This window comes from Glycine max, chromosome 5 (genome assembly GCF_000004515.6).
Source record: "Glycine max cultivar Williams 82 chromosome 5, Glycine_max_v4.0, whole genome shotgun sequence".
Taxonomy (NCBI): domain Eukaryota; kingdom Viridiplantae; phylum Streptophyta; class Magnoliopsida; order Fabales; family Fabaceae; genus Glycine; species Glycine max.
The window spans coordinates 29,913,415-29,928,236 of NC_038241.2; the positions used below are offsets into that span (position 1 = coordinate 29,913,415).

Here is a 14,822-nt window from a genome sequence, read left to right on the forward strand (position 1 = left end):
TTGTTTTTAGTTTTAGGCTTTTCTTCTTTTAGACACTTTTTTTCATTTTGCAATTCCAGTTTTTACTTTTCGTTTCAGCAATAAAATTTCGTTCTTCAATCCATAATTTCGTTCTCTATTGATTAATGGAAGGCTGAGTCTCCATCGTTGTTTTCTCTTGAGGATCAAGCACAGTTCTCTTTGAGGTTCTATTATTACTGTTAAATTTTGTTCAATTTTTCCTTTTCACTAATTACTCTGAATTTGTTGCTATTAATTCATGCATGCTTAGTGCTTGATTAATTGTCTCTGCGCTTAATTAATGTTCATGCTTAATGATCGTTTATGATTAATTGGTGTATGTGTTGCTTAATCACATAATGAATGTCTTATGTTAAATTTCGCTTAGTAATTTAATTAGGGTTAGATTAAGTGGTTGAACTGATAAAGGATAAACTCTCGTAACCTAGGATAAGAGACTTGCTTGTGAATCAAGGGGAAGCAATGTGTTTTAATTCTGATATTTTCTAATTCACATTTATTCGATGTTTAATTTACAAAAGCAAACAACCCCCCCCCATTCGTTACTATTTTCCTACTATCTGTTATGAACATTTGGTGTGTCATTGCTCGTTGGGAAACAACCTAGGATCACTTCCTAGTTACTGCATTTTAATGTTTATTTGATTCGGGTTCGGCCTCGATCACACGACATTGCTTTAGTTCTAAATTTAAAAATGGAAAATGGTCACGGGTCTGTTAAAAGTGAAGCCACACACCTGCATGCCATGTATATAAATTAGACATGGCCAAGTGCCCATCCATCGCACATCAAGTGGTATTCACATTCAGTCAAAAAAAAAATTCGACAAATAATGGCATTCTTAGGAGAAACTTCCTCTCAGACGATCGTCAACTCAAGGTTGGCCTTCATTTTTCCAAATGGATCCGTCATTCACAACGAGTGTGGGGTTTATTTTTAAAGTTTAACTCCAGTGCCCATGCGAGTACAAAACATGTGCGATTTTACAACTATTAAAAGCAGAATACACAAAACCCTTCAGCTAAACGACATTCAAGTTGTGGATGAAATTCATTACCAGCGACCACTCGAAGATACAGGTAACAAAATTCACTTCCAATGTATGCAATTGAAAGATGACATGGATATGAACACAATGTTAATGTGTAATGATCGATTTTCATGTGTTGGACCGACTGAGTTGTTATGCACTGCTGGTAGAACACCAAATGGAATTTTAAACTTACTTGAACACACTATGACCACTACTCATGATGCGGTTTTGTATTACAACGGAAGGTGGAACATGCCACGCTAAAACAACTTTGTAGGTTACGCGTTCACGGGAAAAAATCCCCAAAAATTTGATATTCCAAAAGGATGTACCTTATATGAACTGAAGGATTTGATCAAACAAGTAGAACCTAAAGGGAATCCTCCTCATGGGATTCATGAATCCCAAGTTGTAAGGCGTTTGTTTTTTCGACAACCTGCTCATTTGGAGTATTTTGACAAAGTTTTAAAATTTGAAATTATTGAGCAGAAATCTGATGACGATGTGTTGAAGGTGTTGGTAGAGTCCAATTACTGAAAATAATTTGTGCCAATAGAAATTTTGGCTCTCTTTAATAAATCGGTAATGGAAAATGAGGACAAGGTGGTTACATCGTTGCAGGATTGAATGCTAGTTATATTTTGCAGTGTTTCATGCAAATTATATTTGTGTCCACCATGTTCAACTGAATGTAATGTGTTAGTGTGTAAACAACTCTTTGTCGCTTTGTTATGTTTGTGACCCATTTGTTATGTGTATTATATATGAAAAACGGATGCTTAATGTCGTTGGTACTAATTAATTGTTTTTCTAACTTTTATGATTAATTATAATATGTTCAGAATTATGTAAAATAGTTAAAGCATGTTATTATTATAGTAATTGATTAATAAATTTATATAATTACTTCTTTTTTAAAAAATAAATAACTAATAATTTAATTTTACTTTGAAATCTTATAAAATTATTTTACCTTAAAGATAAAAATCATATAAATAAATTTAGATAATTTCATAAATAAATATTTTACCGATTAATCTTTATATTATAAGCTCGTTAGAAACACACAAGTCATTATATATTAATAATAATGATTCAAACTCAAGATCTCTCACTCCCTTTTTTGTTTCTTAATTATATAAGTAATTATATATTAATAATAATGATTCAAACACAAAAGTAATTATATTCTATTTATAATACTTGAATTGAAAATGTTAATTAAGAAAATTCAAACTTTCATTTTTGTAATTATATTTTTTTTTATTTTTGTGCTTTTTTTCAAGTCTGATTCGATGGAACCGGTCGACGCTTTTATTTTTTTTAGTTTCTTGACGTGCACACATGAGAAATAGCGCCCCCCTAATGTCTTAGGCGACTCGCACATAATTTTAAAAAAAAATGCCGAACAGGGGTACTTAGGCATATTTGTAACGATCCAAATCCTTTTTTTTTTTGTGCTTTTTTTTAAGGTCCGATTCAATGGAACCGGTCGAGGCTTTTATTTTTTTTTAGTTCCATGACATGCAAACATGAGAAATAGTGCCCCCGAATGTCTTAGGCGACTCGCACATAATTTTAAAAAAAATGCCGAACAGGGGTACTTAGGCATATTTGTAACGGTCCAAATCCTATTTTTATTAGTGGAGTAAAAAATTACATTTTTATTAGTATAGAATATTTCTAAATAACTTATTTATTTATTTTCACTCTCTTTTCCATTATCCCAAACGGGGAAAAAGAAATTTATTCATTTCTTTCATTTTATTTCTATTTATTCGAATATTATAATTTTTTTTCAACGCTTGTCATTTACTATAATTTCATAATTTTTAGTTATTTACCTATATCTTGTTTTATTTGGATAGATAATTTTTAACTCTCTCTATGTATGTGTGTGTGGTTTATATTTAAATTTCGAAGCATATATATATATATATATATATATATATATATATATATATAAAAAGGAATACAAAAATTAAAACTTTAAATACAATAAAAATATGTATCCTATCCTATGCATCGTCTTTGTCGCGGCCTAAGACTTCCATCTGCATCGTCACCTGTAGCTATCCTCAGGCAACGAGCCATGATGTCATATAAGTTAGTGCCTTCAGTGACCATCCTGAGGTTGATGACCCGCTCCAAATCCTCAGCCATCGCTTCACATCCTTGGCAGTCAACCTGTCATAGTCAAAATAACAAAGTTAGTATCCCATTTTAAAAAAATTTAAATTATGAAAAAGTACACAATTTTAGCTCACCACTAAATGCGTAGGGAGATCAGATGCAACTGGAACCTTCGGGATAGGTGGCTCGACGAACTCCTTATCATATGGGGTAGGCGGATGGCTCGGCTCAGCACTGTCCTCGTTCGGCGTGATGAACTTGTGCGAAATCCAAAAAAACCAATCCATGTAGTCTGGCGCCACCTAGCCAGGAACTACACGGATCTCCCCCACGGGCACTAGATGATCTAAAAAGTGCAGCCACTGGTCATCTATATCAGGACCCATCAACGAATCACAAACATGCGGCGGAGGGACGGTCTGAATGTACCCGAACTGTCGAAGCACCCGCTCTGGTCGAACATAGACAATTATCTGACCCTATCTGAGCTGGCCCGTGTACGATGAGATCAGGTCGAAGCCCCTAACTGCCCGGTGCTCAACATAGGGCATCCATGACACGTCCGTGACAGTCAGGACTTCCATACGTGCCCGGTATGTGGCTCCCTTGATCCCCATCATATGAGCCTTACCCATAAGCTACCTAGAGGCACGTGGGCTTGCCTCAGCATAAGCATCATCAACGACGCACTGATGCACCATCGAAAAGTGCTCGTATATCCAGCACTACAAACATGAAGTCAACATCAATAAAAAAAACATGAATTTTGTCTTAGTTCAATTTAAATTATAAGTAACACAATATTTATCTGAAATAATGTAATGTAACCGGCCATCTGCCATGTAGGGGTCTGCGACGCTTCATTCAGATGCTCGTACAAGTGGACCAATGCAGCCGCTCCCCAAGAGAATCCCCCTGTCTGGGCCAGGTCCCTGAAACCCTCCAGGTGCATGACATTAACATGTGTTGCACTCTTGTTAGCGAAAAGAGTGCAACCGACCAAGTGGAGGAGGTACGCGCGAGGTGCTACAACCTACCATCTGGCCTGGCACCTACTCTCGTACACGTCCCAAAGCCAAGACAACCAAACATGAGGCCCACTAGCCTGATGGGTCTCAGCTCTAGCCTCCTCAGGGCTGACCTCAAGCAGCTCCGTCAAAAGCACGACCGTGTCAGAAGTAACCAGCGGCTCGAAGGTATGCAGCGTGCCAGTGATGGGAAGATGTAGGAGTGATGCCATGTCATCCAGAGTGATCGTCAACTCTCCTACTAGCAGGTGGAAGGTGCTGGTCTCCCTATGCTACCTCTCAACGAAGGCGGATATAAGTCTAGGATCAGTGGTGGTTACCGAACACCTGGTCAGTGGACTCAATCCGGTGGCCGCAATCATGCCTTCTATCTCAGGCGCTGGTCTCCCAAATTTATCTACTTTTCTACCATGGGAGACCAACTTCAGATCGGGTCATTCCTAAATTGAATAACACATAACAGTTTATAAAAATGTCTATATAAAAAACAATCAAACTATAAATAATTATCATATAATTACTGAACGTCAAAATGTAAGTACTTGTCCACTCCAGATGCTATGTGCCACGTGCTCGGCAAAACCAGTCAAAATCGATGGGTCGCATGGCCCACCAGGGAATCCCTCATTAGCAGCAGATGAACCCTCACTACCATCAGTAGCCACTCCCTCTGTGTTCGCAGCATCGACAGCGCCTGTCATCTCTGGAGTAGCGTCAGACACATGAGGAACATCCTCATTCAACTGAGGCACATCCTCAAGTGTCTGAGTAACATCCTCAGTCACATGAACCCGTTGCCTACGTACTGAAGTAGTAGGCCTACGTCAAGGAACTTTAGGATGATGTGCATCCTGACTCATGTCTCTGCCTCTACTAGTACCTAAGGCACGACCTAACCCTCTTGTTCTAACCATGATCCTGAAATCATGAAGAACATTTACTTTTTTTGGTAAAATTAAATATTAAAATAATTGGTAACAAAGCTTTGTCATTACTAATTTTTTCAAATACAAGTTTTGTATGCTTCTTACTAATTTGGTCAAATTAAAATTTGTATGTTTTTTACTAATTTGGTTAAATTAAGTTTTGTATGTTTCTTGGACATGATCTTTTCAGAACTACTTGATTAGGAGGGACATGTGGAATGAAGGCATGCCAGGTATGAAATTGCTCTATTTGAAGTGTGAACCTTTATTATAAATGTTCTTCAAGCACAAGCTTTGTATTCTAGTAGTTTCAACTATCAACTTGAGTCCAATGAGTTGGAGAGGTAGTGGTTGAGGTCAACAGTGGTGTCGAAGAAGGAAATGTGTATTATGGATTGAGAAATTTGTAATAGGCATGAATGTATTGCATATTGGTTAATCTGTAATACATTTGTATCATGGATTACCCAATCCAAAATACATTTCTAACATAAGACAAGATTAAGAGGAAAGATTGAGAGGAATTTATAAGACAAGAGAATCCCCTGGTTGAGTCAGTTTTATTGCTATATGCTAACTATCAATAACTTTATATGTTAGCATTATTTTATACTGTTGCAGGAGCTTTTGAATTCCATTCTCTATATCTTCGGTTTATCTCTAGCTATCTACATTGTTGAGAGTGGTACAACATCATTGCTTAGAATCATCAATGCACCTTTCCATCACAAGCTCTACTTCGTTGTTGCTAATCAACCTTGCTTGATGTTCTAATTGATGTAATGTATACAAAACCATCATTGATAGATGTAGAGAGGATAGAGCATGCTAGTCACTAGAGGGGAAAAAAACTGTACAAAAAAAATGAATATGGAGAAAAGGCTTTGTTTGTGAACACGTGTGGAACAAATAAATGTGTCTCTTTTTCATTAGTTATCTTTGATTCTCATTAGTAGCTTTGTCTATGGCATTAGCACTTTATATGCTTTCAGAATGTCAGACATATGACATGAAATTCCCAATGTCGAGCTCTTCATCATCGGCTCATTGTATGCAAGGTTTTAAAAACCTGTAGGCAACTGCAACATCAAGGATTCAAGACTTTTTAATCTCTACAATATCTGTAATTTTCTCTAATATTTAGGATCAAGACAAAACTGGGACTACGACTTCAATTTAAAATCTTCGCACTACATGTGATATTGTTCCACGACATACATTTTGTGTACAAAGAAAGTAAGCACAAAAAGAATAAGATAAGGTGACACAAATTAATGATCATCTAAATATTGTACAAGATAAATGAAGCAAAGAATAAAATAAGGGGAGGGTAAAGATTGTTTCACATTCTTTTAGCACTTCTCTGCCAATGAGGCTACCATTTTTTGTAAAGCATCTTCAAAACTGCTTACACAAGGCTATATTCTTATCAAGGTAAATGGCACCTCTAGTTTCACATTGCTAACAAAAATAATCTACCTTGACATCTCAAGGAAAATATATTGCTATTTTGATCTCTCTTCTATAACAAATCCACTTGTAACCATGGATGAAATTTTGAAGAACTAATGCTTATATAAATCACAACTGCCAAGGAATTTAGCTCATTTTGATGAAATTTTGAAGAACTAATGCTTATATAAATCATAGCTGTTTAGAGTGTGCCCTAGAGATAGAGTAGAATACACACACTTGATGCTTTGGAGTCTAGATAGGTAGCCTCCAACCCTATCTAGGGTAGTCCATCTAGAAACAGAGTCAATAATCAATTCAATTCTAAATCAAGATATGTATTTCATCAACATTTAGCTTTTTCTACCATATACCCAACTAGTTCTTTAATTGCCTAGTATTGCATGATAAAATTGAGTGCTAAATAAATACAAAATACTCAGAAAATTAAGGTTGTGTATTAGATGAATGTGTTAGAATAAATGAGAGAAAGGAAAAAAGAATAATAGATATCTAATGTTTGAAGTTTAAGTTTCAAGAACTTAGAATTATTTTAAAAGAAGTTGAAGGGAATAGTCTGTTGTTTTAATTTCAGAAGTTAAATATTGAGACATGTAGTGGTTCATGTCTCTGCTTTGGTAATTTAATTTTCATGCGATGCTTCAATAAAATCCCTCATTTATCAAGTTAACTTTGTAATATAAATTCAATTTGTCATTTCTCATATACATATGCATTTTGTAATAGCAAATAAATAAATAAAAACTAACTAATAATATGAATAAAATGATGGTTCAGGCATAATTAAAAAAAAACAATATACACAAAAACATGTTACCGCGGAAGAAGGTTCTTCTGCAAGAAAAATTTCCTTCCTGCAGAAGAACCTTTTTCCGCAGCAACAGGTGGAATAACCTTCTTCCGTGGCACACGACGGAAGAACCTTCTTCCGAGGAATTAGGTGGAAGAACATTCTTCCACGAAATCAGGTGGAAAAACCTTCTTCCGTGGCAGCACCAGGTGGAAGAAGCTTCTTCCGCGGGATCCAACGGAAGAACCTTCTTCCACGGGTGTCAAAGACGTTTCGTGTCCTTCGCGCGGAAGATGTTCTTCCTCTGGATCCCGTGGAAGAACTTTCTTCCGCTGGTTCCAGCGGAAGAACCATCTTTCGCTCGAACGACATGAAGCAACTTTCACCCGCGAAAGAAACGCACGTTCACGCGGAAAAAGGTTCATCTTCTCCCTCGCGCAACAAGCAATCCATGAATGTTGTCTAACCTAAGCCAGCATACACACCACAAATGTCTTCTAACCTAAAGCCTTTATACACGATTAAAAGATAAAGGAGGTTAGAACACTAACCTACACAACGGAAGGCGACGAGAACGCAACTAAAATCCTTTGTAGCTTCGGCAATGGCGGAGGAAGCGCGAAGAACGGAGAAGAAATGGACGCCGGAGGAAAGGAAGGAAGCGCGCGGAAGAAGAAATTTGAACGGCTGCTGGGTGCACTTCAGAAAGCTTTTTTTTTATTGATTCTTAATAAAGGGCAAATTTGGAAGTTCAGGTAATTGTTGGGTACATCTAGCAACACCCTTGAACCACTGCTATACATGCTTCTTTTTGTATTATGGTCCTGCGTATACATCTTAGTTTCCAAACCCAATCAAATACTAAGTGTAATTATTGTTAATTCAAAAAAATTTATAAATAAAAAATTGAATACATATTTTCTCATTAAATATATTGTTCCCTTAATATAAACGCAATGGGACAAGATTTTTTTTTTTGTTTATTTCTGCAACGCTACCCCAACAATTAACATAAATAACCATGCATTTAGCTAAGAGAAATAAATTTAAATTTTTCATTTTAAAAAATAAAACTCAATTTAATTGACAGAATATTATTTTAATGATGATTTATAAATATTTTATTGTACTGATTAGAAAATTAATTTATCAAGAAATGTTTGGCTTAATGTACTCCTGTTTTATAATTTGTCTAAGAAAAAGTTGTCTCAAAATAATTATTATTTTAATATTTCAGTTTAATATTAATTATTTTTTTATTTATATTTCTTATATATTAATGATGAATTATAATATTATTTTAATGATGATACAAGATTAATTTTATAAAATTATTATTTTCATTCATATATTTATAAAATAATCTAAAATGATAGTTATTTTGAAAGGGATGAAGTAATACCTATGAACTCCGAGACATGTTTGAAGATGAAAAGTATATATAGCTACATAATTTAAAAAATAAAGATCAAACTAATAATATAATAATTTGATCAAAAAAACTGTCCGGAGAAACGTGAGACATTAGACAAAGATGCTAAAAGATGAGTAAATTGATGATTTTAATTTGTAAATTGTAATGACATTCACTGTTTTTAGTCACAGAAACAACTCAAATAAATATGTTCATCAAAAACTTTCTCCAGAGCCGCCCAAAGTGAAGACTTTTTTCTTTTTCAATTTTGGGTTGAAAATATTATTGACACGATAATGCCAGAGTTTAAGCCCATGGTATTACAATAAACGTTTCTTTATATGTTATTCCAATTTAGTTACATATTTAACCAAGTCAACCATTGTTGAAGCTAACGACGGATTGCTATATTATCTCTATTAATAATAATACGAGTTACTTTCATTCTTTTAAAAATTTAAAAAACAGTCATCAGCAGACCAAAGATGCTGATGCGTTTGGTTACATCCGAATGAGATTGTGTTAAGGATTATGACTGGCTTCTGATTCTGACATAATTTTTAATTTTAAAGAAAGGAAAGCTTTCACGCTATTAATTCTTATCCATTTTTTCATGAAATTCAAAACGTTGAAAATAAGACATGCTTATAGCAGTTCCCAATATTTTAGTTGCATTGCAGCTGCAGATACACATGCATGAATCTACGCTTCAGGTCAAAAACGTAATGGAAAACTGCAGAATTGCAAATCACTTTAAGGAAAGTATTTCTTGAACACATAATGGGGACTACAGAGACATTCTCTTTGATTTTATCATATACTTTTGAAATGTGTGTACACAAAAAAAAAAAAAAAAAACTATATATGGTGTCAATTTTTATGTTAAAAAATATTAAAACTCTTTCTAAAAAGCAATGAAAACAAGGTCTATTTTACTTTGGAAATGTGTGTACACAAAAAAAATAAAAACTATATATGGTATTACCATATCTTTTCATTTCAGTTACAAATGACATGGATCAGCCAGAAGGTCTATGTTACTAACACTCGTATATTCATAATTAACAGAAAATCAAAATTATAAACACTAGTTTACAATACAAGGCAAATCCAATATTACAGATCAATTTATTAGGAAAAACAAGGTTTTCCAAACATATGCAACGGGCAAACAAAATATAACCACAAGAAATATAAATTTTAACATAGATTTTGTCCAAGTACCATTTTGGCTTGTTCCTATTCTGAGGGCAAAATATGGAGCAAAACCAAAACCAAAATCCCTTCTTTTTCTTCTTTGATGGAACAAGTTTTGCATCCCTCTTGGTGACAAAATCAGCCATATACTGCACAACTTCCTCGTGAAAAAAATGATCAAAAGTGTTAAGTAAATAAAGAAGGTGACAGAATAGGAACAAGCCAAAAGTTACATTGAAACTCAAGAAATTTACCTGAGCACCCAACTTGATCAATTCTCTGGGTGGCACCTCAAGGGGGGTCTCAACAGCCCTAAAAACTCTCAATTTGAACAAGAATCTCAAAGACTTTGGTAGAGCTTTTATTTGATCATCACTTATATCCAACTCCTCAAGCATTTCAAGATTTCCAATTGATGTTGGCAAGGCTCGTAGGTCCGCGAAGTTCTTTCCTAAGTTTAACTTTTTCAAATTAGTTGCGAAACACAGGCTCTCCGGTACAAATTCGAGTTTATGAAAGCTAACATCAAGTTCCTTCAAATTGCATAGATTACCCGTTGTGGAAGGCAACCTCTTAACTCTATTATTGTGCAAAGTGAGAATCTCCAAAGCATTCAAGCTTCCCAATTGCCTCGGGAAGGGCCTTGAGCTGATTGAAATCCGACTTAAGCAGCGATAGTGATGAGCAATTGCCGATTGTGTAAGGCAGTTCCTCAAGCTCGTTCGTCTCAACATTCAATCACTTCAAGATCTCAAATTTCCAATAGTTTCTGGTAAATCCATGAACCCGTTTGAGCTCAAGTCTAGATCAATGATGTTTGTCAAGTTTCCAAATGTAGCAGGAAGTGATTTCAATCTGTTAGCGTGGAGGTCAAGATCAACAAGGTTTATCAATTCACCAAATGAGTGGGGAAGGTTTATAAGTTGGTTTGAGTGAAGATCAAGCATTGTTAAGGCCTTGAGACCCCCAATTGTTGTTGGAAGAGCCATGAGTCTGTTTTCAGATAGGTCCATTTCAGTGACATCAGATAATTTCCCAATTGACACCTGCAACCACTCCATCTGATCCACTAATTTCCCTCTAAGCTCAAGGGTTGTAGCTCCACTACCAGCACAACTTTCAATAACAGTAGCCACTTTCATTCGACTTAATTTCTCAGTTCTTTCATCCCCTACAAAATTAAAATCAAATCAAAGAATGAACATTATAGCAAATCAACGTTTTAAACAACAGTTTGTGCCCGCAATTTTAGTAGGCAGCATTTGTCTTCAATTTCCCACAATATCAAAGATTGCAAGAAAACCGTGATTGCGACCACAATTTAAAAATTAAAAGCTTTAGAAAGACAAGTAGACTAGAGAACTAATTGATAAGGTCTCAAATTGAAGCAGCTAAGAACTAACTATAGTCTTCTAAGAGAACATAATATGTTATTTGATTCAAAAGTAAAACAAAACCATTTTTGTATGTAGATTCGATACGGCAAACAAATTCTAAGTACATCAATTGTTCTTCTTTCCTTTACATAAGAGAGAAAAATAAATAGATATTTCAAACATCAGCCATAATACATGAAATAATAATTAGAGGAAATAACATAGTAACAATAATAATAACAAATATGAAAATAAACTAACCTGCAGACAAGGAAGGCTTTACCACTTGGAGGTCATTCTTGAGTGGTTCTTCCTCTTCCTTCACCAAAGTTTCACTTTTCTCATTGATCACCATGTGTTCCTCAAGTATAGTGGGAAGTTTTTGCTGTGGCTATCTCCAGAAACCAATTCAGAAGCCCTCTGAATGAGATCATGTTGGTAGTTCGGAATAATTTCTGGCTTCAAGGACCAGTACCTCTTGATAGAATAAAGAAGAACTATAGAAGGTAATTTTCTTACTGATCTGCCTTATTACAACATTCCTACATTTATACTGATATTTGAAATAACATAATTTGTAATTTTCTGCTAGCAAATCCTAACAGAATGGAAAAGCAACAAGGAAATGGCAGACAAGGCCACAGTGGAACCCACAGAAGGTGCCAGCTCAGCAACAATTAGTTAACCAAATCCTTGAGGTGTGCAGGGGCAGTTATTTTCCTTTTGGGCCTTGTTTCTGGTGATGCTTGTATTGTAGTATTGTTATCAGATCACCAAAGGTTTGAAACATCTTTTCAAGCTCAAGAAGATAAAGCGCCTCTCTCCTCTTTTGATGAGTGTGGAACATGACCATAGTTTTCTTGAGTTGTTGCAGGACAGAGAAAAGGTCCTTAGGGACATCGAGAGAGAAGGTTGTTGCATTGAGATTTTGTTAAGGCAGAAACTAAGGAGGTGCAAGTGGAAAAGAATGGGCTAGAAGAAGCTTTGAAAGATAGGCCCAAGAGGAAGCATTACCGACCTTCATACCAGAAGGATTATGAGTAAAAGACTCATTTAGCAGAAGCAAAATATCATATTTAGTTAAGGGAATAATTCTGTTAAAGTATTGTTGGTTGTTAGCATCTTTCTATTATGATTGTCGATAAATTATCGGACCTTGGTCTGGTAATAGGATAGACTATATATATGTATGAAATCTCTTAAGCAAAGCAGAAAATAATAATATTAGTTTTCCGTTACCTTTTCTTCTTTTTGGAGGTAGCCCTTAGTCCTCGAATTCTAAGGGGCAGTTAAGGTTCAGAGTCTTAAAGTTTGGTGCTTTCATTGCCATGGCAGAATCAACCCGTTCAAAGTCCAACATGGACCGTATCAAGGACGCCATTGCTCGACTTACCTCCTCTCAAATCAACATGTCCACCAAGATCGATGACGTCATCCTTCGCCTAGAACAATTAAAGACCATCCAACCTTTCCCTGCTTCTTCCGCTTCCACTTCTTAGCACAACCACCTGCCTCGGCCCACCACAGGATGAAGTTAGAGGTTCCCCGCTTCGACGACACTGACCCCATGGTTTGGATCTTTAAGATCACCCAGTTTTTCGACTACCACTCTACTCCAGACAGTGAACGTCTGACTATAGCCTCCTTCTACATGGACGATCCAACGTTTGCATGGTTCCAATGGACGTCTCGGAATGCCCAACTGTCCTCATGGTCTACATTTCTTCACGCCCTCGAAGCCCGTTTTGCACCATCCTCTTACGAGGACCCTACGGGGCTACTTTTTAAGCTAACACAATAAGGTACAGTTACAAAATACCTATCTGAGTTTGAATCATTGGCCAATCGCATTGTGGGGTTGCCGGCTCAATTCCTCATTAGTTGCTTTGTCTCTGGACTCGCCGTTGAGATTCACCGTGAGGTACAAGCCCTACAACCTCTGACGCTAACTCAGACAGCTTCCCTGGCTCATCTCCAGGAAGAGAAGATCCTCGACTCCTGTCGTCCCCTTCAGGTCAAACCTCCGTTGTCGTTTTCGGGACAACCACCATCTCGATTTTCCCTTACCATGGGACCTCTGTCGCCTCGCTAAACCACCAGCTCTTCATCGTCAGTTTCGACATCACCCGCGCTTCTCCCTAGAAAACCACCACCCATTCCGATTAAGCGCTTGTCTCCGGAAGAAATTGTGGCGCAACGAGAGAAGGGGCTATGCTTTAATTGCAATGAAAAGTTCTCGCAGGGTCATCGTTGCTCCTCTAAGATTTTTCTGTTGATTTCTGAGGATGAAGAGGAAGACCTTCCCGAAGGTTCCCTTTCCTCTTTAACGCTCAATACACTAACAGACCTGGATACTCCACCCTAGGCCCAAATTAGTTTACATGCCCTCTCAAACCATGCTGCCCCTGACACAATTCACTTAATGGGCCAGATTTCATGCAAGTCGGTGCTTATATTAATAGATGGGGGTAGCACCCATAATTTCATGCAACAACAACTGGTTTCAACCCTGGGCCTCCACACTCAGACCATAGCCCTATTACGAGTCATTGTCGGCAACAGTGATGAACTTCAATGCCACCAGCTTTGCAGGGATATTCTAGTACATATCCAGGGCCACACCTTCTCGATCAATTTCCATGTTCTAGTCTTGTGTGGATTCGATGTTGTACTGGGATTTCAATGGTTGAAGTCGTTGGGTCCAATTCTCACGGACTACAACACTCTCACCATGCAATTCCACCATGAAGATAGGGTGGTGGAGCTACGTGGTGATCGTGACAGCGAGCTCACACCGGTAACCCCTCGACAGCTTCGATGCATGACCCGTTTAGACACAGCGAACACGTTCTTCCACTTGTGCATAGAGCCTCCTTCAACCCAAACAGCTTCTTCCCCAAATTCTCCTCACCATCAATCACCTTCCATTTCCAGCCTCATTGCCTAATTTCACCATCTGTTCCAACCACCTACGAACCTACCACCAGCATACACCACTAATTATTCCATTACACTTATTTCCAACTCCCCCATGAATGTCTGGCTGTACCGATATCCATACTACCAAAAACAAGAGATTGAAAACCAGGTTGAACCTATGCTAAAATAGGGGCTCATTGTTCCGCTCTTTGACAAATGCGAAATCTATCAGCAAGTGTATTGAGTCACAAGTAATATAAAAAGGTAAGAATCGAGTATTGAATCACAGGGAGTTTGTTTCATTCGGAAAAGCGTTCATTCAATAAGTAGACATTTGTATAAAATCATGAAATTGAAATAAACACAGGATATAGTTGCAATTCTAAAGATAACTACAAAATTAACTATATAAATGCGAGAGATAAACAGATGATTAAAACGTTGGGTCCTTCTACTGAGTAACTTAATGCAATTAAACGTTTTTCTCTATTTAAGGTTTTTTCTGTGTTCT

General features: G+C 36.7%; 1 pseudogene; it reads right to left on the reverse strand.

Moving 5' to 3' along the window:
* Window positions 1-9,854: 9,854 nt before the first annotated feature.
* Window positions 9,855-12,327, reverse strand: LOC100776725 (plant intracellular Ras-group-related LRR protein 5-like; annotated as a pseudogene).
* Window positions 12,328-14,822: the final 2,495 nt, after the last annotated feature.